The sequence below is a fragment of the Thermobia domestica genome, chromosome 10 (assembly GCF_964235325.1).
Source record: "Thermobia domestica chromosome 10, izTheDome1.hap1.1, whole genome shotgun sequence".
NCBI lineage: Eukaryota > Metazoa > Arthropoda > Insecta > Zygentoma > Lepismatidae > Thermobia > Thermobia domestica.
This window is the reverse complement of record NC_137463.1, coordinates 38,436,715-38,462,458: the sequence shown is the minus strand read 5'-3', so window position 1 is coordinate 38,462,458 and position 25,744 is coordinate 38,436,715. Positions and strand designations below refer to the sequence as shown.

General features: G+C 33.2%; 1 long non-coding RNA gene across 1 annotated transcript; it reads right to left on the bottom strand.

The window, feature by feature from the left end:
* Nucleotides 1-302: 302 nt before the first annotated feature.
* LOC145661973 (uncharacterized) lies at nucleotides 303-5,543 on the bottom strand. The gene is made up of 3 exons (XR_014126924.1): nucleotides 5,360-5,543; nucleotides 2,634-2,649; nucleotides 303-452 (listed from the first exon to the last, which is right to left on the bottom strand). It is a non-coding gene; the product is annotated as an uncharacterized LOC145661973 (long non-coding RNA).
* Nucleotides 5,544-25,744: the final 20,201 nt, after the last annotated feature.

Here is a 25,744-nt window from a genome sequence, read left to right as displayed (position 1 = left end):
AGTTGGGTACCACGAACTACTAAAAGCAAGAACGAATCAGATCATTCAGAGCGCCTGAGTCTGATAGAATTAGCCAATGATACACTTAGCTACTCTCAGTAGCAGACGATGCAGTTAGTTACAACTCTAGCCAGTAGTGTCACAGAATCAGTTTCGTTGCATTGTGGAAAAAAAATCCATTGATTACATAGGAATAGGAAGTGGTTCATCAGGATAATCAATGATTGGAACTGTTTCTTTTCACTGCTTTTCGTTTGATATGGGATGAGTCAGGGAAGATGTCGTGATAATAAAAGTAAATATTTCATTTTATATTGTTTATTTGTCTACTTTACATGTTGTTAACTGGATTGGAAGAGTTAACTCAGATGTAACAGGACTACACACTCCACTAAATTCCTTTTACTTCTTGCCCGCGGCAGCAGCACCAGCGGCAGCTGCTGCTTGTGCGTCTGGAAAGAAATTGAAACCACATGAAATCTCTGGGATAGAAGCAATGCGAACATATACATACAATATATTACTCAGAATAGTCACTGGATGTGTGATAAACACCACTAAGATTTCTTGTGATGTTATATTAAATGAAAGTATGTATAAGAATACCTTATGGCCATATTTATATGATCAGAGGAATGTTGTTTCGGAGTCTTGTTACATTCTGGTATTCATTAGAATGTTAGTATTTATTAGAGGTTAAGAAATTTACTTTAACAATATAATTACAATTATTCAGAAAATTATTAAACTAATCCTTGACCTGAAACCTGGCGGACTGACTTTATGAAGTTAAGTTGTGCCAACCACATCCTTTCTTTTGTAATTTCCCCGTATTATATTCTGTATCACTAGACACATTACTCTGCGAAGCTAACCAAGCTCTAAATATTCTACACGTAATATAATTTCGGATCGTTCGAAATGTTCAGTCGGTTTTGTTCAGTCTGTGTTTTCACAATAACACCATAATCCGAAGCGTCTGAACATTATTATCTTTGTTGTTGAACTTGGAAATCTCATGCATTTGGGAATTTTTCATGAAAAGTATCTTTGTCTCGTAAGTTATTGCTTCGTTCGACTTGGTGAGGTTGAGATTCCACCTTGTCTACGTTTTCATCTCTAGTCTCAAATGTATCTTTTACTACTCATCAAGAATGCGCATTGCTATTTTTCTTGATTTTAGTTAAATTTATGATCGTCTTATAGCAAGCATTTTGCGTGCAATTTGAAACATTTAAGCACTGCAATATTATGAATGCAATTTGGTTTTCTTTGCGGAAATGTTACACTTACTATGATTGTCGCCTTATAGGTTCCATGCAATTCAAGAAGCTCATGCTTATTTCTAAGATACAGAAAAGAATTCTTACATCTTCAGTATTTAAACATCTTGCGTTTTAAATTACGCATATAGCTATAAGGAAAATGTTCCTTCGCAGACTAATGTTAAATAAACTTATATCTTGGTTAAAGTTGTAAAAAAATTCTAAGCTTTCAAACAGCGGTAAATACTATTTTATTATTACTAGTAATAATAGTGATAATGACAATAATACGAATTATTATTATTCTAAATAGTAGACTGAAGATTAGGAAATGATAATAACATTGAAAGTAAATTCATTATTATTAAAATTACTATCGTATTTGTTCATGTTCAAAATAGTAATGCCATAATTTCAGTTGCAAAATATCGTAGTAACTAGATACGGATTTGGCAGCCTTACTTTTGCCATATTTAGATCCATTTTCAGTTTGGCAACACCTTTACGCTCTCTTAGTTTTAGAAAGCAAATAACTTGTGCAGAATAAGAATGTTTATTATAAGTTATGTACGGGAAATATCAAATCAATGTTACTCAATGTGATAGTTCATTTTGCAGGCAATGGAATGGGTGATTTGTTTAAAATCACTTATGTAATCTCACTGATACAGAAAAAAGCAAAAATATAATGTTCAATATGAGAAATTTTAAATATAAACTTGTTTGGCATACGAAATGCTTACTAGAACAATATTTTAATCAATTATACGCTTTTATTTCTAAACTTACGATTAACGATGTATGCTACCTAATTATGTACTGAATCATAATTGGTTATGCTCATTCGCTAAATAAGGCACATTTATTACCAAAACATACAAAACACATGCCAGTCTTTCCTCCAATAGTCTTTCTCATGGCATCCCATTCTCAGAAATCCAAATACCGGATGTTTTACTTCCGCAACTATGTTTTGACCTGTGAAAGTCATTGTAAGCCCTACATATGTTCTCTTTCTGCTCTAAGGAAACGGAAAATAGAATGGTGGTTTCCCACCGCATTGCACTCGGCAATTTTCCAGATTATAAAGTTACTTGGACCGCACTAAGGACTAAGTTTCAGTAGTAATGAATGTGATTTCTGCTAACTTAACTACAAGGAAAACTGTTGGCTTCTTCCAAGATACTCTTTTTTGGATACTACATTAAACTAATTCGGCAAGGGTCACTCTTCTTGTAATGAACTTTCACCGACATTGTTCTGAATCTCTTCGTCCTACATCTAAGTGCCTTTGTCCGTGGGCGATTAGATTTTGAGAAGAAATGTACAAATAAATACATTTATATAACTAAATAAACTTATACTTACTTGCTACTGCACTGATCTGGAAAATAAAGCAAAAAGATACCGCATTAATGATAAGCCCTTACAAATATTACAAATCGTTTAAAGTTTTTACATTAGCAACAAAGTTAAATAATAATTATTGATATGAACTGAATTTAAATTAATTTCCTAATACATGAAACAAATAAATATCTCTAGGAAAACTTTGTCATTTGTATATAAAAATATTACTCTACAGATACAATTACAATACGAATCATCGAACTACACCATGCAAACTTATTGGATATCACAACATATATGATTCACCGAACGAGATTGGGTAAATGTATGGTCAGGACATTACTATTTGTACTTGTCATCTTTACAGAAATCTGCTATCTTTTTTTTCTTACATACCTCCCTATTTGTCCTCAACATCGTGCCCAAAGTCACATGATTTCTTCCCGGGGGAACCGAATAATTACTGTGTTGACTCAGCACAAATGTTGGTTACGCATCTGAACACATATATTGATGTTTAAACCTGGAAACTTTACCGCATGACACTATGATAAAATATTTACAGGGACAAGTGAAATTTGTTATGATGTAGCCGGATTGGAATTACCCCAATTTGGAGGACTTTTCCTAATTTTGGTACAGAAGACAATGACTTTCAATCTATTACACTACTGAAACACTTCGACAGCTTCAACATATCACAGGACCAATTTCAAGTACATAACTATCATGTTGGATTTTAGTCTTAAGGTGCTACTCAAAGAGAACCTCACATTGCCATGTCAGAGGATAGTGTCTATCACATTAAAACCTATGTGAATATACTTTATAATTTGTCTACTCCTGTAATTATACAAGTAATTGGTGTTTTTGGAACTTAAATAGTTAAGTAGCGAACACACAGAGATTTAACACATAGTTTACTAAGGTTTTACAAGTTTACTAAGATTCTTCAAGTTTAAATTCAATTAGAACAACATGAGTATACATTCGACGTAATTAATACTAGGTGTCTTAATTAACAATGCGTAAGACTGAAAGCTCTACAACAACCAAGATGAGGTGGCTCAAGGGTGAGACGTAATGTAGTCGAGCCGTCTGAGACATTACGCTATTGATCGTGAGACGAAACCAATCGAGGGTTCGAGTCCCTGAGAAGAACAGTGTTGTATTTAATTGCCCTTGGTGTTTCTGTATTTATGTTACTATAATAAGAGTCAGTCAAGTTGAAAGGGTCTCAGTTGGTTCAAACTGTTGAAAAGAAAAGCTCCAGAGAGGTCATGTCTGGTGGAAGGAGCTCCACGTTTGGTCCGATTCGTGAATTTATGTTGGGTAACATTACATTCGTGGGTTTTCGCGTTGTTGTCCTGTTTCCTTCCAAATTCTCAATTCACCAATTATTTCTAAACCATCCATATTTAATAATCACGACTCTCCTTTTCTCTGAAGAAAGTACACGGAGAGCGTTAAAGCAAAGATTCGCTTCTTAAGTTCCAAGACTTAAGTGACAAAGAAGTCACTTCATTTGGGTTAAATTTAAATTTAGTCTCTTGCAGCAAAGTTGCTATATAAACCGTGGAACAATAGTGTAAAGTGAGATCAAAGCCAAATGAGCTTTCACCGAAAGGAATCACAATCACGGCTTTTTACTCATTTCTAATGTTTGCCCACCAGATGAGACGAGAAATAAAGTTTTCTCATTTCGTCTCGATTGCCAAAGTATCCTTTCTCGTCTCATCTTCATTCTCCAAAGCGCTTTTCTCGTTTCGTTTTGTAATAGTGCGTACAAATTATATATACCCTGATTTGTTATTAAATTCATCTAGAAGTTTTCAGAATCCCTCCGTATCACAAGATGAGTGTGATATAACATTATTTAAATAACATTTATTATTGGATTATATTGCGCAATGACTGACGTTATCTTTAAACGTTAATAAGTGTTCTTTACTGTATTTATACAATCACTGTATGAATTTATTGCTTTTATATTATGAAGTATGTAACACTAAAATAATTTTAACAAAAGAGACACTGACCAAAGCTTAAAACCCACTTTATTTTAAATTATAATTTTTAACTGTTTCAGATATCTAGCATATCCTTCTTCAGACACTATCGAAAATAAATGAAAATACAGACATATATATATAAATATTGTTATGACAAAGTTTAAATTATTTAACCGTCATATATATAATCATTATTATGAAAAAGTTTAAATTCTTTTAACAGACAGACTTTGTCATAACAATATTTATATATATGTCTGTATTTTCATTTATTTTCGATAGTGTCTGAAGAAGGATATGCTAGATATCCGAAAAAGTTACAAATTATAATTTAAAATAAAGTGGGTTTTAAGCTTTGGTCAGTGTCTCTTTTGTTAAAATAATCAATCCAAAGCCATGAATAGTCTTACTAAAATAATGTTTGAGAACGAAGATTTAGATGAACTAATGCTACCCACGAGATTTGAACTTTCTTTGTCTTGTCTCGAATTTAAAATGTACGTCTCATCTCTTGAGAAACACTACCCAGTTCCACAGTTACACTTGCAAAGAAATGTCACTGCTTTACCTGGTAATATGTATCCAGTTTCAGCGACTAAATTTCCATCTAAATTTAAACATCACCTCTGACAAAGCTTTACAAACTATGTTACTAGATAATTTCTTTTAAAAGCTGCCGTACCATAAGGAGCAAAAGTTGCTCATAAGGAGCAGATTAGAATAAACACTTACGGAGCAAACAACCATCATGACTGCAAGTAGGAAGTACTTCATCTTCAGGTGTTGTGATGCTAAAATTAGCAGCTATAGATGATTTGATACTGAAGTGCGAAAGTGATGAACTCAAAGGAGAAACTAGCTTATATATCAGAGGAGGCAATAAAAACAAAATGTTATTCATTCACGTAACTCTTGCTGGTGAGTAATTATATCAGAAAATACATTGTGATTTGATAATAGCTAATAAATTACACATTTTGTGGTACTACTTTCAATGTTTTGTACTATTTCACGAGATATTGTGTTTTCTTAATGATCAATTCTATTTCTGATACAAAAACTATTGTAATAGTAATGGACACTAAAATGTACCTTACTTTACAAAAAAAGTCCTTTCACTTTATAAAAAAAAATTTGTGTGGGCTGTTAATCACAGAAATTCTAAGTCCTTGGAAATAAATGATTGTTTTTTATACAGTTCTTTCCAAATTGACTGGAACAATTTAAAAGAACACAAAATGAACAATATCAATGGTTGCTTTTCTTTCTACACAAAATTATTGCTCTGCTTAACAACAATGCGGTCACATTTACTGATTGACTCTGTTCGAATCTTATTCAATATCATATTCATTTCACATGTTTGTTGTATGAAATCTCCATGAAATCTTGATTTAATGACACCATTTTTGATTATGTGGCTCATTCAGTCATTAACGTTTTTACACACGAGAGAGTTTCCTATTGATTTCGCATGTGTTGAATGCTTTTCATACCTTACGTTGATCTGCAGATACATAACATGAAACATAAACTATTCCCTAATTTTCTTTCTCTAAAGCAGGTTGGATTCGAGTTGTATAGAGTGTGAACCATTTGTCTGGAAATTTCTTTGTAACTTTTACACAAATATATTTTTGAACAAGAAAAAACAGCGCTGACACTATTACGGTAGCAAATAAAGTTATATATATATATATATATATATATATATATATATATATATATATATATATATATATATATGTGTGTGTGTGTGTGTGTGTGCTGTGTGCACTGCACATTGAAAGTATGTTATTCTCGGATATTTACTTATCATGATTACTTATTATAAAAACACTGCTCCCTTTACAATAGATATTACAGGTATTTTTTACATTATTTTTACATAATGCTCACAATAAACTACTAAAAACAGACATTACGAAAAGGAAGAAAAAGAAAAGGAACAAACATTTTCAGAAAAACAAAACAAAATCGTATGTGCATTCAAGATATTCCATAGTAGAGGAGTAGATACATCCTTTTCGTTATAAGTGTATAGTACATGAATACATGAATAAAGTGTACTTATTCCAATATAACACTTCATACTTATTTCGTATTTATTTTGTAGATTGTAAATGTGCACGTCCCAAATCATATTACAAGTTACTAGCTAGTCATTAGTTACAAGAGTACGTACTTACTTGTTATTATATTATTTTGATATAGTGAAGTAACTTTCAATATTCGTTGCAAAGTCGACACTACAACCGTTTCTCACTAATAGATTAGGCTTTCTAGTTATCCTTATTATTGGCGAGTTTTGATGTATGAGAGTTTTAAACTTACAAGAGTGAAAAGGCATTTGTATGTGTAGATTGAGCTTACTAGTATTCAATTTTAATATTATGATCATAATTATGTGACTATTTGAACTGAATAGGAGCAAAGCTAGAAGTAATTGAAGTTTTTACTCTCTCTCAAAAGGCTTTATCTTATTTTTAAAGTATCTATATAAGTACCACATCGAATTACAAAATCTTTCAAAGGATGCAAAGGATGATGTAGTTTACTGAACATGATATCTCAAACCATACTGAATATATAAAAAAAAGTGTAACGAAGGTTTCTATAGATCTAAAAATGACATATTTGTTATGCGTATTTTTAAAAAATAATAATTGTTGCTTTTAGTTTCTATGACATTACAGCAACAGTTTTTCATAGTTGTAAATACAAGCTCTCGTAACTACATACTTTTAATCAGTGCTGTAAACCCTGCCAATGTTTGTCATATTTCCAGAATAGTTTGAGATTCAAATTGCTCTGAACAACATTATGATCTTTAAGTATATTGGAAACAATCTATGTGTATGGATGCTGTGCAAGCAGTGTTTTGAAATAAAAGCTGTTGAAAAGACCATTAAAATATATTATGTAACGTTGTCATTATTTATTAGGAATCCTTCACATCACGATCGTAATTGACTATTACCGATAATAGATAATCAGCGTGTAAAAATTAAAATTTAAAAAGATAGATATCCCTGTTTAGACCTCAAATTTTGTGAGAAGCAGGGGGTGCTTGTGTTCGAGTCCGGTTGCGCCAAATTTTGTAAATATAAATAGAATTTTAGTAAAGTTTCTGGTTCGGATCGCCAAATAATATTACAACGTGAGATTACGAATAAACAAATGTTAGGTGTTCGGGCGTCAAATTTCAAAAGAGAGAAATTTGAAACGTACTGATTTTGGAATTCGATTCCTTAACTTTGATTTGCGTATTTAATATTAAATAGAAATAATAACTAATGCAATCACTTATTACTCTAATACTGCATAAAAAAAATGAATTCCTGACATTCCACTTAAAGGGGAATGGTGTCGACGAGTGGTGACTCATCTGCCTATCCCAAAAATAACCGAAAGAAAATGAATGACGGTTTTGGAGAAGTGAAGTCGACTCTATGGGGCTCGAACTTCAGTTCTCCAAATTCAAAGTACGGGTTTTGAATAATTCTGAATTAAAAAAAAAGAAATAGTACTCCTCTCTAAAAAAGAATGATGACTTAAATTTAATCGATCCTATTTTCCCCATAACTGTGTCTCCAAGACGCTAGGAAAACAGGGCGTAGTTAAATTGTCAAGCGTATCCAAATAATATAAGGTTGAATCACTCAAGCTGCAGTAGTGAAAGAAAGATTTTTCGGTATTGGAGTTTTTCCTCAATTTGGCTACACTATCACTCTTAACACTAAAACGTTTGGATAAAGCAGAAATCGTTTAAAATCAACAAAAAAGGAAAATAAAATTGATAATTAAATAAAAAAATGAGTTAATTAAAAAAAATTCTGATGGTCAATGTAACCGTCTTTGACTTCCAAATATAGAGCAATCTGACGTAACTTCTTTTAGATATGTAAGTACATTTTAACGAAACAGGTATATTTTAGAAATGATAATCACAGAAATGCTTTTGTGCTAACACTAAATAGACTTTTAATATATTTAACGAGAAATAAGATCATTTTCTACAAAAATATACAAGAAAGCTAATGCTAATGACATGTGAAAGCGATGAAATTAATAAATCGAATTTGCTGAGAATGAATCATATTTTCGACTGTTGTTACAAAGTGTTCTGAATTACTCTAAACACATTTTTAGCTAAAGAACGCAATGTTTAAGTTATTCAATTTAAAAAATAGCAACAATTTAATACTGCTTATTGAATTGACAATATTCTAAACTTTGTAATTATTGTTAAGCTAATTTTAGAGAAGAAAATTTCTATTATACTGAATATTAATTAGCAACCTAACTTGTTATGCGATTGTTTGTTTTCCCCCTACACATGAACAGTTATTATGTACGTCACTTATAATCAACACCTTTTTGAAGAAGAAAAGAAAAGGAAATAAATTCCATGATCGGACTGATGAATGAAACAAATAATAATTTTGTTTGCTTGCAAGACTTATGAGGAGATATATTAAATAAGAAGTGATAGAATGTTTGGGAAAAATTAGTGCACTTGTCTCTAACTCTTGTGAGTGTATGCTATCTTTAATATTAAAAGATTTATGATTTCCTTTACCCAATCAATACATAGGTTTAATACACATACTATATAAATAAAAAAATAATAATGCAATGAAATAAAAATTATCACACAAAAACTAACTACACACAGATATTATACTCAAATATAATGCACAAACAATAAAACACTATTATTGGCCAATTGATTAAAAAAAAATACTCTCGACACTTTTAATTTCCTCAATGATTCCTTCTTTTAAAAAAAGTGTTTCTCCATAGTTATGGACCCCATCTGCGCTCGTTGCTCAGATAGTCACCTCTGAAAACAATTTTTACTCGAGTGTCTTGACTTGTTTACATTATTTACGGAATTATTAATATATTTCGTGATAAGAAGATATACACTTATTTGTCTACAACTTGCTTGAAATAGGACGACTTTGGAAATTCCTTAGCAACGGTTGCTCTTAATAATAATAATAATAATAATAATAATAATAATAATAATAATAATAATAATAATAATAATAATAATTCACGATTTACAATAAAATGATATCGAGCTTGCTTGATGCTTTAGCACCAATTTCCTTAGTACAACCTATACAAAAAAAAAAAAAAAAAATTAGAATCTAAACAACAATATTTTTAAGTTACATTATGATTTTATCAAAATTAAAGTTATACTATATGCAGACATCTTACACGCAATTTATTTATATATATATATATATATATATATATATATATATATATATATATATATATATATATATAAATTACTCACACTTGATATTGATAAATATTCAGTTACATATTAATGATGGCAATGATACCTTCCAGAATTTTAATATTTACAAACGACAATTTCAAATAAATGCACGATGAAATATTTAACTCAGATATGCGGATTTCACCAGTAAAATAATCAAAATTTCATTGTAGTAATTCAAGAATTGAATCCATAATTTCTAAAGCAAATAAATTAATTTTAGAAATGCAATCAAGGTTAGATTATTTCTCTATATCTTTTAAAAAATAGTGGTCTTAAAATTTACGGATAGTTCCGTATAGATAAACAATGTTCCGAAGTTTTTAGAAAAAATGTAGGTATGGAGAAGATCACGAATCCCGTAAATTGCCCTCTGTTTTTCCTCAATAAAGAAAATATTAAAACTGTTCATCCTACCTTATGAAGACTTTCCTCCTCCGCTTATATATCCACACTTATGTGAAAACTGCACTTTACCTTCCGGAGTACCACAGTGGTTCCTAGTGTCCATTTCCAAGTCTTGCGGTAGCGTCTCCCGCTCAGTTTCCTGGGTTCAAATTCCGGAAAATAAGTCCTCGTCTGGCTGAAAGTCCTCGTCTCCCTGAAGTGTCTATCTTTCCTTCTGGTAGGACATCTGTCTCGGTTGACGGGCTTCGAACTCGTGTCTATGTCCCTCTCTATTTCCATGGTGTTGGAATGCAGCGATATGTGTACTTGCAAGTGTTTATCCATTGCCACGAAAATCTTCATTTAAAATAACACAGTTTTTATCAAGCACGACAGCACCGCAAACTTTTGCCTATTCCTCTTTCACTTATAGCATAGTGCTAAACTTTTCCGATGCACGCAGCTCACAGTCACCAAAATCACTTAGTTTACCGAATAAAATGAAGCGTCACAATTAAATCCTGATAATAAAGTAACCGTTATAACATATGAAATATTTACAAGAGAGAAATCGATAACGACCGTAGTTATGGACGAAGTGTGGGGACTCAGCCGGCAGCTAACCCGGTTTTAGCCTGCCATGTTTATAGTATAAAGTACTTTAAAAAATATAAGTTCGTTCCAAAGTATGATTTGACATACTATAGATGTTCTCGGTACGAAAGACGATCTTGGAGTATTCTCGTCCTCTGCTGAGGCGTTTTCCGAAGTTTTCTTAAAAAAAAAAAAAGGACGCCTCTTTCTTCTCTTTGTCAATTTTGAATTTTTGGTTTGGTTCTGATTGGCTGTCGTGGGTCCGTGACACCATTTTTTAAAAAAGCGGTTAGTGGCGTGGCTTGGCTTTCTAGCGTCGTTTTCTTGCTAGTACGTGATTTTGGTGAACTTCATATGCACTTGCAAAGATGCAAGATAAATGTTTTTGGTTCCTGTCTGTCTGCTGCGCGTGACTTACAAGATTGTATACTTATGTCCTGAGAAATTCTGGCTCCACTAACAATAGCAGTGCATTAACGATGAGTCGGGAGGCGCTATTGTGGGTGGTCTTTGAGCTCGTACAGGTAAAAGCTGAAGAGTATGGGATGCCTTCTTAATAATTTTCTCTTGTTTTTTAACTACAAAGAAAACTCTCTACCTGCGAAAAATAAAGGTTTTGCAGAAGAAATGAAACAAAATAAAATATGTTTCTTGAGTTTTTAAATTAACTGAATTTAAATATTTATTTTAATCTAAATACATGACTAGTTAATCATGTGTGTGCAAGTAATTATTACAAGCGGACAGTTATGTGGAAAGTGTTTATTTATGTTTCATAATCTCTCTCTCTCTCTGTGTGTGTGTGTTTGTGTGTGCATAAGTAATTAATATTCGATTATTGATCGGTTATCGATTGAAATCACCATGAAGATGCAGCTTATTCTCACTAATCTACTCCAGTTGTTTTATTCTATATATATTAAAATAAGCAACAAATTCTCTTTGCAAGAGAGCTGTGACCGACTGAACTAAATCACTGAAGATATTACTAACAATACAGGGCAAGTTTTTTTCTTACTTGAGGCAACCATGTAATTTCTAAACTAATAAATAGAAAGAAACCTGGAATTCTGGAAACAAAGTAAATAACAAGGAAAACCGCATAACGTACTCTCCAATACGAACAAGGAAACAGAGTTGTCAACCTAATATAAAGTTATTATTTTTTAAACATCAGTAATTCAGTTTTTTACATACTTCAAATGTACTTGTTAAAGGTAAATTTACAATACCACATGCATAATTCAGTGTTACAAAAATACGCTACAGTATCACAAACTTCCGAATATCGGAAGTTTTTATCACACTAACAACACAACTGAGGCGAACGGAGTAATACACATTCAAAGTACTCCAGTGTTAGATACATTGATTATCAACATAAAGTATTTCGAATCAATGGAAACGAAATTACAAAGGGTTAAAAATTTGACTCTTTTTTTTGGAAAGGATTCTATATTTTGCCGTTCTATATTTTGCAATGGACAAACGAGTCATTTTATCGTTTATATCAATTTGATATCCCACTACTCTTCACAGATATGATAAATATTGGTAAATTTTGTCACAGTGCTTAAAATTATGTATTTGGGAAACTTGTAATTACAACTAAGAAAAGAATCCTGTAATCCTCTAAAAGCAAAAGAAAACGACAACCACTTCAAACATTTTCCACAAATACGCTATTTTAAGCAACGTTGTAAATTTTACTCATGTTTAACATGTCTGCAGAATTATTTTGAAATGTCAAATTGCTGTAAAAGGCAAAATAATTAGGTTTTATATTGGAAACTATAGGCCTTATTCAGAGTCGTTTTCACGTTATATTAGCGTCATACTAAAGGACTAACTACTGCAGGAAACATATGTTAGTTTAACTCTTTAGCATGGCACTAATAACGCGTCAGAACGATTCTGCATAAGGCCCTATGTAAATACTTAGCTACGAAGCTTATCTAAGTATATTTTGAAACAAAATCTTCCGAAAATAGTCGTTCAACCTATTTCCGTTTATTGGAAATAAATCATACAAATCGTGTATCTAACACTAGGATATTTCAGATGCACATTGCTCCATTTATCTCAGTTGTTCTGTTAGTGTTATAGAAGGCGTCTAAACTTCTAAGGTTTGGAAATTTGTGATATTGCAGTGGTCTTTTTTTTGTTAACACAAAATAATATACTTAGTATTGTATTACTAATATTAATAGTGCAACACTATAGTATTCGCGCCGAGTAGTGAAGCTTGACCTAGATCTATCAATTTCATCACGCAGTAGAACGCGAGGGTGTGTTCCAGTCGTCAACCCCCACCCATCAAATTTTGTCAGTGTCTAATCTCGCGCTACACGAAAGACATCTCTCTAGAGTACAATGTTGTCGGATTGGTACCAAGTTCCGTTTTGTTAATTGTTTTTTCTTGCGTTAAGTTTTCGTTGTTACTATTCGTGTTATTGTTACTGTTTTAGAATAATTGTTACAGTGGCTATTGTTGTGCATTGTTATTATTGTTAATTTTTAAATGCTTTTTTTAAAGACTCATTTACTATATCTTCAAAGTTTGGCAACATTGTTGGGGAATTTCAGCGGTTTGTCGTTTCCGCAAGTGTGCGCTCGCCAAGCGGCTCCACGAATTGTACCGAAGTTTTCCGATGTATCGCAGCTCAAGCAAAATATTTCTATGATTGGTTTAGTGTCCAAGCTTCATGACTCGGTGCGAGTACTATAAGTTTATTGTTGTATTATAGGTTTTCGTTTAACATGCAAATTTGAAATATGTAATGAACTGACATAGCAGCGTTTGAAAAATATAACTTTATGTTGAGATGCCAACACCATTTGTTGGCACTGAGGAATAAGTCGATCGATTTCCCCTACCAATGTTTGTTTCGTATAAAATTTCAATATATTGTATCTATTAGTTTAGAAGTTAAACTGTTGTTTCAAGTTAAAAAGAAAACTATATATTGAAAGAGCACCGTGGTCCTGCACGAATTTCCGCAAGGTAGGACAAGTTGATCAGAAATATTTTATAAATAAGGGTCATACCTATGCTAATTAAGATTAATCTTGGTCTAGAATGAGAATCTTATTTGTGAAATTGGTTTCATAATCCGTATGTGATTCTCTACTCTATTTGGATATACTTGTTAATGGATTTTACTTTGTAAAATACAAGACTTATATAGTGATAAGCATTCGTAATGTAATTTATTTATTATTTTGTGGCTTTATATTATATTTTAAATAGGTATACATAAAAGGTTAGTGGCTATTATACCTTACATGTAACAAATGAAACTATTTTTTAAAAAAATCATTAGAATTTACAATGTAAAGTTGATAGTTTCTATCCAGAGGGAACACATTCACCTCGTTCATTCACTTCGGTATATTTCCTTTAAAAGGAACTATAGCAAAGCGATTGTTGTAAAAAGGGCCGAATCCAGGATTTCTTGAAGGGGCTGCACCAATAACTACCACTATATTTGATTTAAATTTTTAAGTTTTTAAATGCCTTTAGGAATCTGTGGTGTGAATGAGGAATATTACTTTGGTGAGTGAATCCTTTTCCCTCAACCTTCAGAAAATCGACTTAAACTATCGCTTTTGCAAAACTAAGCTTTCTTTTAAGCCTCAAACAGACACATAACAACAGAAAGTTTAGGAGAATGTTGCTTTTTCACTGCTAGGTTCTCATTTTAGATAGTGTATATTTACAGTGAGGGAGGATGCATGTACTCCGCTGCACCCCTCTAAATCCGGTCCTGGTTGTACTTGTATTAAGAGATTTTTTTTCAAAACATGCAGTTTCAGAAACACTTTCAAAGTCGCCTTTTCGAATGAACCTGTTTCTTACGTTATTGACGAGAAAGTAGTATCACCTCTAGCTAGATGAAACCTGCAATCAACAGATGGCAGTTGTGAAATTCTTCGGCGCATGCGCTATCGGGTATTTGGAGTTACAAGTTAGACGCCATATTCTCGTGTAACATATTTATGGGTATGGAGAAGACTATAGCAGCGCTCAACAGAGACTTGAGGATGAACGTCTCAGTAAAACCATAACAAAATATGAAGAAGATACGAAAGTATATGGAATGGGATGAGAAATTGGTAAAGTTTAAGCTAAAGGATAGGTCTTACTTGCACGATTCTCCGAAATTTTGTTGCAGCTCAATTATATTGGGTAATATTTAGTGAAACCGTAGTGCATTAGTTGTAAAGATGCTCCCTTCAAAGAATAACCTTCTCAACTTGTTACTACAGTATTTAGTTCTATTAATCACTCATTTTTTCCGCTGAATATGTCCACTTCGGAGAATATCATATATGCATAATTCATTGTAGTTGTACGGCAGTCACTACAACTCTAGTGCCATCTGTACAGCAAGCAGTAGTTTGAACCCTTCATTTTAGTGTTCAATAACTGTTCATTCTATAGATTTTCTGGGTCATCACGAAAAATAAGATATCCGAATATCTATAAGAAAAATTAAAACTAACAACTAACACAATGATCATACAATGCAATCATCAAGAAAGAATAGCAAATCCTTTCAAGGTATAATTATATAGAACAAGATGTGACTTTTTTGTTCTATATAATACAGGATAGAAGAAATTCATCTAATCTTAGGCAAATTTGACGTAGTGATAGATATTCACACACTTAGTGTTAATATGAAATATTGTACTATATATATATATATATATATATATATATATATATATATATATATATATATATATATATATATATATATATATATATATAGTGGCGGATCCAAGGGGGCTATGGAGGTTATAGCTTCCCCTTGACGATCAGGTATACACTAGATAAAATAGGCTTCAATCCTGCTTTACACGGCAAAATATGGTTTAGACCCTCCCTTAATAATATCCTGGACCCGCCTGTGGGGAAAGTGCGTAGTTTCAGAGCTGTCCAAAATCCAGAAAAAGCCCAATTTGAAGAGGCCTTTTTAAGAATTCGAGAAATCGTGGAGTAGTGCTCATTGTCAGCTTGAAGGAAGTCACGCATACACAATCCAAAAATGCAGATTCCATTAATGTTCAATGGATGTGCAGAGTATTCCCTGCAGGGTGAAATTTTCAGACATGCCATCAAGCAAATTTTGAGATATGCTCTGACTTTATGATTGACCCAAAGTAGGCAGACGATAAGACTTGACGGCAGTGAACACGGAATCCTTTGCCACGATGTCGGAAGTGTTAAGGATTGTCAACAGCACGGTCTTCCGTACTCGGGAAAAGCATGCTGCGATGTTTGCTTTCACGCTTATAAGTGAAGAAAACGTGAAATATACCGTGACGAAATACATCGTATCACACGTTATCCCGATCACAAAAAAACATGGAACTGCCCGTTTCTAACACTTCGGATTTCCCTCCTAAGTACTGGATGTCGGTTGTTGTCAAGACTTACCTTCTGCCTATTTTGGACCCTCTATGAAATCAAGGTATATCTGAAAAGTCTATTGAGAGCATATTTGAGAATTATATTCTGTTCAGAATACCCTGCACACCCATTGAAAATTGATATAGTATGCATTTTTGGATTGTGCATACATGACTTCCTTTACGTTGATAAGGACCACCATCCACAGTTTCTGGAATTCGAAATAAAGCCTGTTGAAATAGGGCTTTTTCACTATTTTGGACAGCCCTAGTTCTGAAAATATGATCTTTTCGCAATAGGTCCATATGGACTTTTTCTCTTAATTTGATGTGAGGAGTCACCTTTCACAGTTTATCGGTAACCAGAAAGTCAGTCAGAAAGTCAGATAGAAAAGTAGGTCCTGAGTCCTAACCCCTAACACCCGCTTAAATGACTAACAGCTCAGGAACCAAAACTCTTTACTCCTTGAAGTTTCATGTAGGCATTATGCTTATAAAGATCTATCAAAATTTCGAGGATGGTGAAATAGAGACCTTTGATTTACGAGTTGTTGATAATCAAACTTGGGTTTTCCACAAACGATCAAGGACTCAACTCATGATGACCCAATTTATTATCATGGTAGATTGTTACGAGTTAAAAAGGTATATAGAAATTTTTTGATGTGCAGATCTTTGGTTTTCAGATTGCAAGCCATGACGTATGGGTGTTGAATCAATTGATTCCAAACTTTCCATTTGATGGCTAACAACTCAGTCTGTGTGTACATCACAATATTTCGTATGCATTCAGGTTTGATAAAATCTACCACCATCTCAAATAGTTTCAAATGAAAACTTTGGTTTTCGAGGTATTAACGTTAGGGTTTGGGTTGAGTTGATTTTAAGTTTAACGTCCCTTTCAGCAGCGATGCTATATGAGACGTGGACCTACTGATTAACGTGGAATCCGAACCATATAAGCTCCCACGAACTCGGAATTGAACTCGGGTCTTCCACGCTAAAGGCGCGTACGCTAACCGCTTAGCCACGAATGAGCTCTCGTTAGGGTTTGGATTTAAAAAGCTTGTTTAACGTTAAGTAAATGTAGTGCGACTTATAATAAAGATGCTTAAAATCAACGAAAGACAACTTTTACGCCTGTAGGAAAACTTACTAGTTACCACATTTTTTTCTACATCGGTCAAGAAATTAATTTAAATCGACTGAGAAGTTTCTGTGTATTTATCACAAGTCATACTGTTGACTACACCACACCACTTATATATCAAAATTTGCTTATATCTATTTCAATGTGACGATATAAATAAGTACTCTTACACCAGATTCTTAGTTGAATGCAGTAATCGGAATACAAAATTTGCATTGCAGTATGCAATAACCAGCACAATCTATATCATTTCTTTTTCTCAGACAATGTGTGTCATTTAAAGTTACCAATTTTGAGTTCCTCACATTTTTTGTGAGGGTTGTGGGAATTGTCACTGACAGTTGTCTTTGCGTTCCATATGATCTTAGGTTCATTGAATAACGAAACGTTATTCTGATAATCAGCAGAAATATCTACAACTATGGAATAAGGAACGTGTTTTGTATGGAACAGGTCGTAGTAACTAAATTGATTATATTCGTGCAACGAAAAGTTTGTTGATCACTTAGAAGCAACATGGGGTTGCACTTTCATGAAAAATTGCAGCTCAGTGAGTGCGCCCGTGGCATGAGATTGGATTCAGACAGAATAAATCTATGGTGCATGGGATCCTTGGTTCGATCCCAACTCACGCCAAGTGAGTTGTGATGGACAAACACCGTGTGCATGGGTTTTCCTGTTTCTTCACACTTTCTTTATCCATCATTTCCTTCATTTCTCATCACACCGTCTCCTTTAGCCTTGCAGGCATATACATGGGACGTGAAACTTAAATATTTTCTTTCATTTCACAATAAATCTTGTAACCTTCCGAACACTGTCCGGTAACTTAAAAATATCGAGCACTATAGAACCCTTGAATCCATCTGATTTTACTGCAGCAGTTTTACTTATATGGGAATATTTAAATCAAAAGTTTTCGCTTATATTATTTCCAACAAACAGAACCACCCAAATTTTCAGTTATGTATTTGAATTCTAGAGAACGTTTACTATATTTTCTTGTTTTGGCAATTCCAAAATTTAAGGGGTGGTCATATATACACTTACCAAATTTTAAGGAGTAGCATCAAAGTCTTATGAAAATGAAATTGATGTTTATTAAACCGTATAACCATACAACCTATATTCATATAACGTGATAAAAGCTCATCAAAGAACATAAGTTAGGTCAATAACCGACCATGTGGCGAACGTAGTGATACTAATGTTTATAAGAGAAAAGAATAAGCAGAGCCAGCCAAATGTACAATGGTACCGGTAGATATTTTAGTTCTATAGAATATTTAGCAAATTTTATCTTTTGACAATTCCCAAATTTAAGGGGTGATCCTATGTACTTCTCCCATAAAACTAAAAAAGTATATAAATGTACCCATATCTTATAAAAGTGTATGGACTCCTATACTAAATCATATAACCATAAAATACATTCTCTTTATATATAATCTATAAAGAGGATGTAATAGGTTAAGAATGTTCAAATTTTGGGGCAATTTTATACCCATGAAAGGGAACGAGATGGATCACCCAAGCTTACAGTCGTATATATTTTAGTCGTAGCAAACACTTATCAAACTTTATTTTTTAAATATTCCCAAATTTAAGGGGTTATTTTAATTATCCTTTCCGAAATTTTTAGAGGCGGTGTTAATGTACCTTTGCCTTATAAAAGAAACTGAACACCTATACTCAGTTATATAACCGTACAACATGATACATCCTTATCGAAGAGGATGATAAAAGTTAGAAACCTCCGAAGGTTTAAATTTTTTGGCAACTTTATAAACATGAAAGGGAACAAAATGAACCACCCAAATTTAGAGTGGTATATACTAGGGTCCTAGAGAATATTTACCACTTATTGTTTTCTTGACAATTCCTAAATTTAAGGGATGGTCCTAGGTAAACCCTCCCAAAATTTAAGAGGAGAACATCAATGTACCCGTTCCTTATAAAAGGAATGGATCCCTGCACACAACCATATAGCCATATAAGGTAATAAACTCTCATCAAAGAGGATAAGGTAGGTCAAAATCCTCCGAAATTTTTATTTCTTTTTAACAATATTAGACCCGTGAAAGGGAAAAAGATAGACCACACAAATTAAAATTGGGATTGTATAGAACATCACCAACTATTGTTTTTGACAATTCACAAATTTAATGGTTGGTTTTAGGTACTCCTCCCAAAATTGAAGAGAGGTGCATCAATGTACCCATGTCTTGTGAAAGGAAATAGACTCCTCTACACACCCATATAACCATGTAAGGTAATAATGCCTCATCAAAAATGATAAAATACGCTAAAAACGTCCAAAATTTAAATTTTTGTCTATTTTTTTTTTGTCTACGAAACAGGACGAGATGAACAAACCAAATTTACGAAGGTACGTACCCGTTAATATATTACGATAATAAAATTTTCAAGTTGGCAATTTCCAACATTTAGTTGGGGTGGTCCTAGGCATCTCTCCTTATATTTAGAGGTGGGCAAACGTGTCACTGCTAAAATTTAGAAGGTGCAGTTCTATACACTTCTGGGCAGGGAGTATGGATCCTTAGCAAAGGATCCAGGTGCACCAACGTTCGGCGATGTCACACAAATACTACTGCTACTAAATAAATTACCAACCGAAATTACATTAAAGTTCGTAACAAAATGTCATACAGAATGAAAAGAGAATAAAAGATGATTAATATTCGATCAAAGCAGGCTATTAAATATAGTTTCTTCAGTAATTTTAGTAATATGAGAAAGATCTAAATTTGGGAACAACTTTCATTGAAAAAATGCTCATGATGAGAAAGTGGGTGCGGGACAGTTGCCCGGACAGTTGTCCTAGACCCAACTACCTCGGATGAATCACAATTTACCATGCGACACTTGCCCGAAAAGAGAATTTCAGCCAACAAATGTCGTTTCTAGGGAACACCACGCGCAGGTAGCCTCTCTTCGTCCCCATATATATATATATATATATATATATATATATATATATTGCTTTTCACTTTCCAAAGCTCGTCATTTTTTTATGCTTTTGGTTCCAGCGGAGAACATTTTTTCAGTTATTTTTGTTCCAATAGAAACTTGTCCATATTTATGTACATTATATACAAATTTACAAACAAATTTACATTACTCTAATTTCTGAATATAAGCAATTGTTTTCAGAAATTTCTTTAAACATCCATCCTTTTCAATTTGACGCAAAGCCTCACTAATAATCTTATCAGTCATAATTGCAGTCTTTTCTTCTTCTCTTGACGTCAAGATTGAAAGCTACCCTATTGTAAGTATTGCCATGCTATTCAGAGTCTTGTCGGAGTGTATTCAGTAACGAGTATACATTCGGATGAGCCATTGAAAACAAAGTATTCAACCTCCTGTTCCAACCTTCGTTCGGTGGCGCCTACCAGAACAATTTCGTATTCATCTTGAAATACTTTTGTTTTCAAGCCATTTGGTCTATGAAATAGTCGTAAAAGCATCGTAAAGTTTCATTTTCTGGTGTTTTTTCTTGGATACATAACTAGGCATCGTCAATCAGGTGTCGTGGTACATGAGCTAGCACAGCATACATTCGAACGTGATGGCGAACTTCTGCACTTTCTTTGTGCTGAGTCACTAGACCGAGTTCGTGTACTTTTCTCCACACATATTGGTTGAAACGATAGTTGCAACCGGATATCGTTGCTGCTGGGAACAAAGAGTATATTGATTGAATTACTACAATTTCAAAATCCATAACTACAGACTCGAGATTCCAGCTAGGTACGTGGCTCTTGATAGCTGCAAAGAGTCTATCTTAGATCTGACGTTGTTTGTTTGGTAGAAGGGTGTAAACAACAGGGATGGCATTAGTTTCTTCCAAAAAAAATTCCCAGATCAGCATAAATGCAGAAAAGTTGTCCAAACTGCTTACTGGAGCATTTAAATGTCCCACCAACAAAAAAAGACGACGGTGATGCTAAGGGTTCTCTCTCTTTGGCGTTGGCAAACACAAGCATCCCATTCTGAGGTCCAAATATTTAATCGTGAAGAAGACAATTTTTTCCGTCGTTCATTGTCAAGAACTGTTCTGGTATACAGATATCTGCTGATATATCGGGATCGGATATTGTTCCTAAATAGTTTCTCCTAACACGATGCAATGACTGCTTAGCGCTTGTTTGCTTGGGCATCGCCGTCATAAAATCGTACCCACGATTTAATAGGTGCCCAACTTCTGTGTAGATTTTGGAAATAGAGTAATCCGTCTCCCTCGCTAGTTTCTTGGCTTTAGCCATTTGCTTTCTAACGTCAGTTCCAGCAACGTCACATAAATATCACATGGATCGCCTGAAAAAGCGCTGTTTCGAGTTGAAACACGTCCCTTACATTTTGTCTTTATATAATTCACACAACGCCAATAAGTAAGATTTTAACATTCAATATATATGTCAACACTATATTGGTATCCATTGAATATTAACAGGGGCTTACCCTTGGTGGTTTTGATGGCGAGGATAAATTTGGGTGATCGGACGGTGTATCTCGTTAGGTTGGTGAATATGACATAAATCTCATTAACATTAGTGGCTCAGCTGTAGAGCGTTCAGCTCTGATGGATGGAGTCCTTGGTTCGATTCCAGTTCGCGCCAAGTCGGTTTTGTGGTGGACAAACATCTTGTGTGTTTGTTTTCTCTTGGTTTTCCCGTTTCCTCCCACTTTCTTCACTCCGTCATTTCATCCATTTCTCATCATCACCGTCTTCCTTAGCATACACAGAATAACCGTGGGATGGAAAATCCAAAATATTTCATTTCATTTTATTTCAAATTTGACTAAATTTCATAGGTTAACACAATATAGTCTATGTAAAGGTTTTCAACAGGTAGTACGTGAATTTATATTTGATTAGTGTTAATAGGATTGGTATTTCTATTTTATATTATTCTACCAGCTAACAAAAATGCTTCCGACATTTGACCTTTCCCAAATTTTGAATTGAAAATCGTTGTTCTATTGCTCTAAATTTCTTTATAATTAGGAAGATAATTAGTTGAAGCAAGTTCATCTTCCTCTTTCTTCATGTGATTTGATGGAAAATGTGTCAGACAGTGTAATCAACGTAGTGAAATAAATGTCTCAATTTAAGCGAATTGATTCACTTTATTTATTTTTTGTTACATGCTGTTAACTGGATTGGAAAAGCTAACTCAGATGTAGCAGGACTACACACTCCAACGTAAGGAAGTCCCTTTTACTTCTTGCCCGCGGCAGCGGCACCAGCTGCTGCTGCTGCTTGTGCGTCTGGAAATAAAAGGAAAACAGTATAATAAACCATGGAATGAGAAACATATAATTTGTACAGACTTACAGAAGTGTAAATTGTGGTTCTGGCAAAAAAAAAAAAAAAAAAAAAAAGGAAAGCAATATAACAAACTATGGAATAAGACACATCTACACATATGCTGAGTTACAATCACATAGACAAAAATAACAAACGAACGTTATTCAAATGTGATAATTTACTTTCTAGATGACACTTGTTTAATATCCAGTAGAAAATGAATAGTGTTAATTCAACTTGATTATAACGCAGCTCAGTGACCCTAGCATGACTAGAACTTCAGTGTTATTTTAACACCTGAAGTTTGATATTGCGGTTAACACAAACCCAATGTGCTCGTTTGAGAAGAGCTGGTATTGAATTAGACGATAGTGTTAACTTTGGAGTATAAACATTTTATCTGCTGAGAACAACGTTTCAGCAAAGGTATCAAAACCATTCAAAAACCCTGTGTATTAAAAATACACATGTATATTGTAATTTTCTGGGAGGATCCACGTTGCTTTGCAAGCATATCATAAATACCTAAGCAACTGATATTGAGAATTTGTATAAGTTTTTATTTTGAGCCCTGAACAAAGATTTACGCAATACGTTGAAATATGTTCCGTATCGAACAACAAGTATCAAATAACATTATATTTTGTGTAATCTATTGTAAGTGAGCATAAACACTTTCTGACAAAAGTTACTCTAAAAGACTTACTACTATCTGTTAGTTTTGCTATCTGCAATCGATGTTTCTATACTTGTTTTAGTAGTATTTCATCTCATAGACTCTTCATAAGGTCTCTAAACATTGAACATTTGGGAGAAAGGTTTTGATTACATTTCTGGAACTTTCCCAACGCTTTTTTTAAATTCAGGATGCAAAGTAAACAAATCATGAAATTAACGAATCCACGACGACTATACTTCGTTCCTCTTAATAATCCACATATAACACGTCCTACGTCCTGTATTATGCCTTATAGTAGTATTTCATTTAACTCAAAAGAAAGTGTTTTCTTTTTCTCTCGAGTTGACTGACAACTGTTTAGTGTATACAAAACAAAACCAATAATGTATTACGGAAATCATTCCATTCTACAAGTTACAAGTTACCAAATCAATCCATTCAACCATTGTAAAATAATACTCCAAAATTTGATGGAATTGAAATAGCACCACGCATCATTAAATAGAATTTACACACCCATTTTCTACTGTGTACATCAAACTGTAATGATTTTAATGATTTTTTTAATGATTTTAAGGAAATTTTGTTAGTTAATTGTAGTACAATGGTTAACACAAATTAAATGCTTAGGATAGTAAATGCTTGAGATAAACAATTTCAAGAGCCAAAAAGTTTATTATATTAATGCATTATTTACTGTGAAACATAGTTACTGTGCATGACGTAGTAAATTACCTTGTAAACATTTAGAGAATTATATACTTTGCTTTACTTATTCGCTAAGTAAGAGATTTTATTACATAACTTTGCATAAGAGTTCTGCAAGAATAGTGCATGATCAGATTCAGAAGCAAGTGTAGAATGCAGCAAATACTTATATAAAAATATTTGGTATGATAAAGGACACCTATACTTACTTGCTACGGCACTGATCTGAAAAATAAGGCAAAAAGAAGTCACGTTAGTGAGAAGCCCTTGGAAACATTACAAAGAGCAACACGCTTACAGTGTTTACATGATACATTAGCAACAAAGTCAAATAATATTTTTATATAAACTACATTAATTATGATCTCGTCATTTTATAAACAAGAAGCAATGTTACATGTACAAAACATGTAGGAGTTCTTTTGTATGGGCTGACAATTTCTAATTAAACCGTGAGTAGCAGTAGATTTCTACTACTTCCGGTTTTAGTACTTCCACTATGGATGTGTAGCAGCAAAATAACTTAAAACTTATTTACAAGTAGAACAGACTCCAAATACAAGAAATTTGTGAATCAAGTGATCAAAGCTTCCTTAGATTTACTATGCAACATATTCCTTGAAGTACTTTTCAGGAATCCAAATCTGAATTGTTTTTCTGGAAAGTTGCAGTGATTTACCAGGTCACGGAAAATGATTTTATAAAGATATAGCTGCCATGGAGAAGCGGTATGAAGGGAAATTGATACCCAAAATAAGAACAGATTATTGTTGGACTATAATCCAGCATAGCCACTCCACACAGGAGGGAGAAACAAGAGATTCTGTTCAAATTAAGTCTATTCGTTGTAAATATGAGAACTTTCTTAGAATTATTACCAAAAATATAATACTCACATATATATACAGTATATCACTATATAGCACAATGTCTAAAATTCTATGAAGATATTCAAAGAAATTAAAAATCTGATTACTGTTTCTATTCTTGATGTAGAAAAAACTAAACACATACTTGAATTTATCTCTCAAATACCTATAAGAATCACAACATTTTTCTCCAGAAATAAGAAACAAAAAGGTTTCCCTTACAATGTATTACAATCGAAAACAAAATATGGAAATGTAATATTGATATAATAAACTGCCACTTTAATACGTGAATGAAGATTCTACATATAAAGCAATATTGAAGTATCTGCCATCTACTTTGAACTCTTGTACCATCTTTCCAAAAAGGAGAAATTTCAGGAACTGATATGAATGACAATTGTATACGACCTATGTTAAGTCGAAACTCCACTAAGATTCTTCTTCCACTAAATTTCCACTACGATTCTTCTTTCCTATTAAGTTTTTAAAAGATTTGATTACTCGGCCTTCCCTGAAACTTTAGTGCAGAAAGGAAAAACAATGGCTAAGCGTCGAAATGTAGTTCAGTCTTGCTGTTCCCTAGGTATTTCAGTTAACAAGTCTTAGGAATACATAAAACCCAACAAGATCCAAGAGATAAGTGACGAAACACCCTACTATTTTTGATTTAGTTTA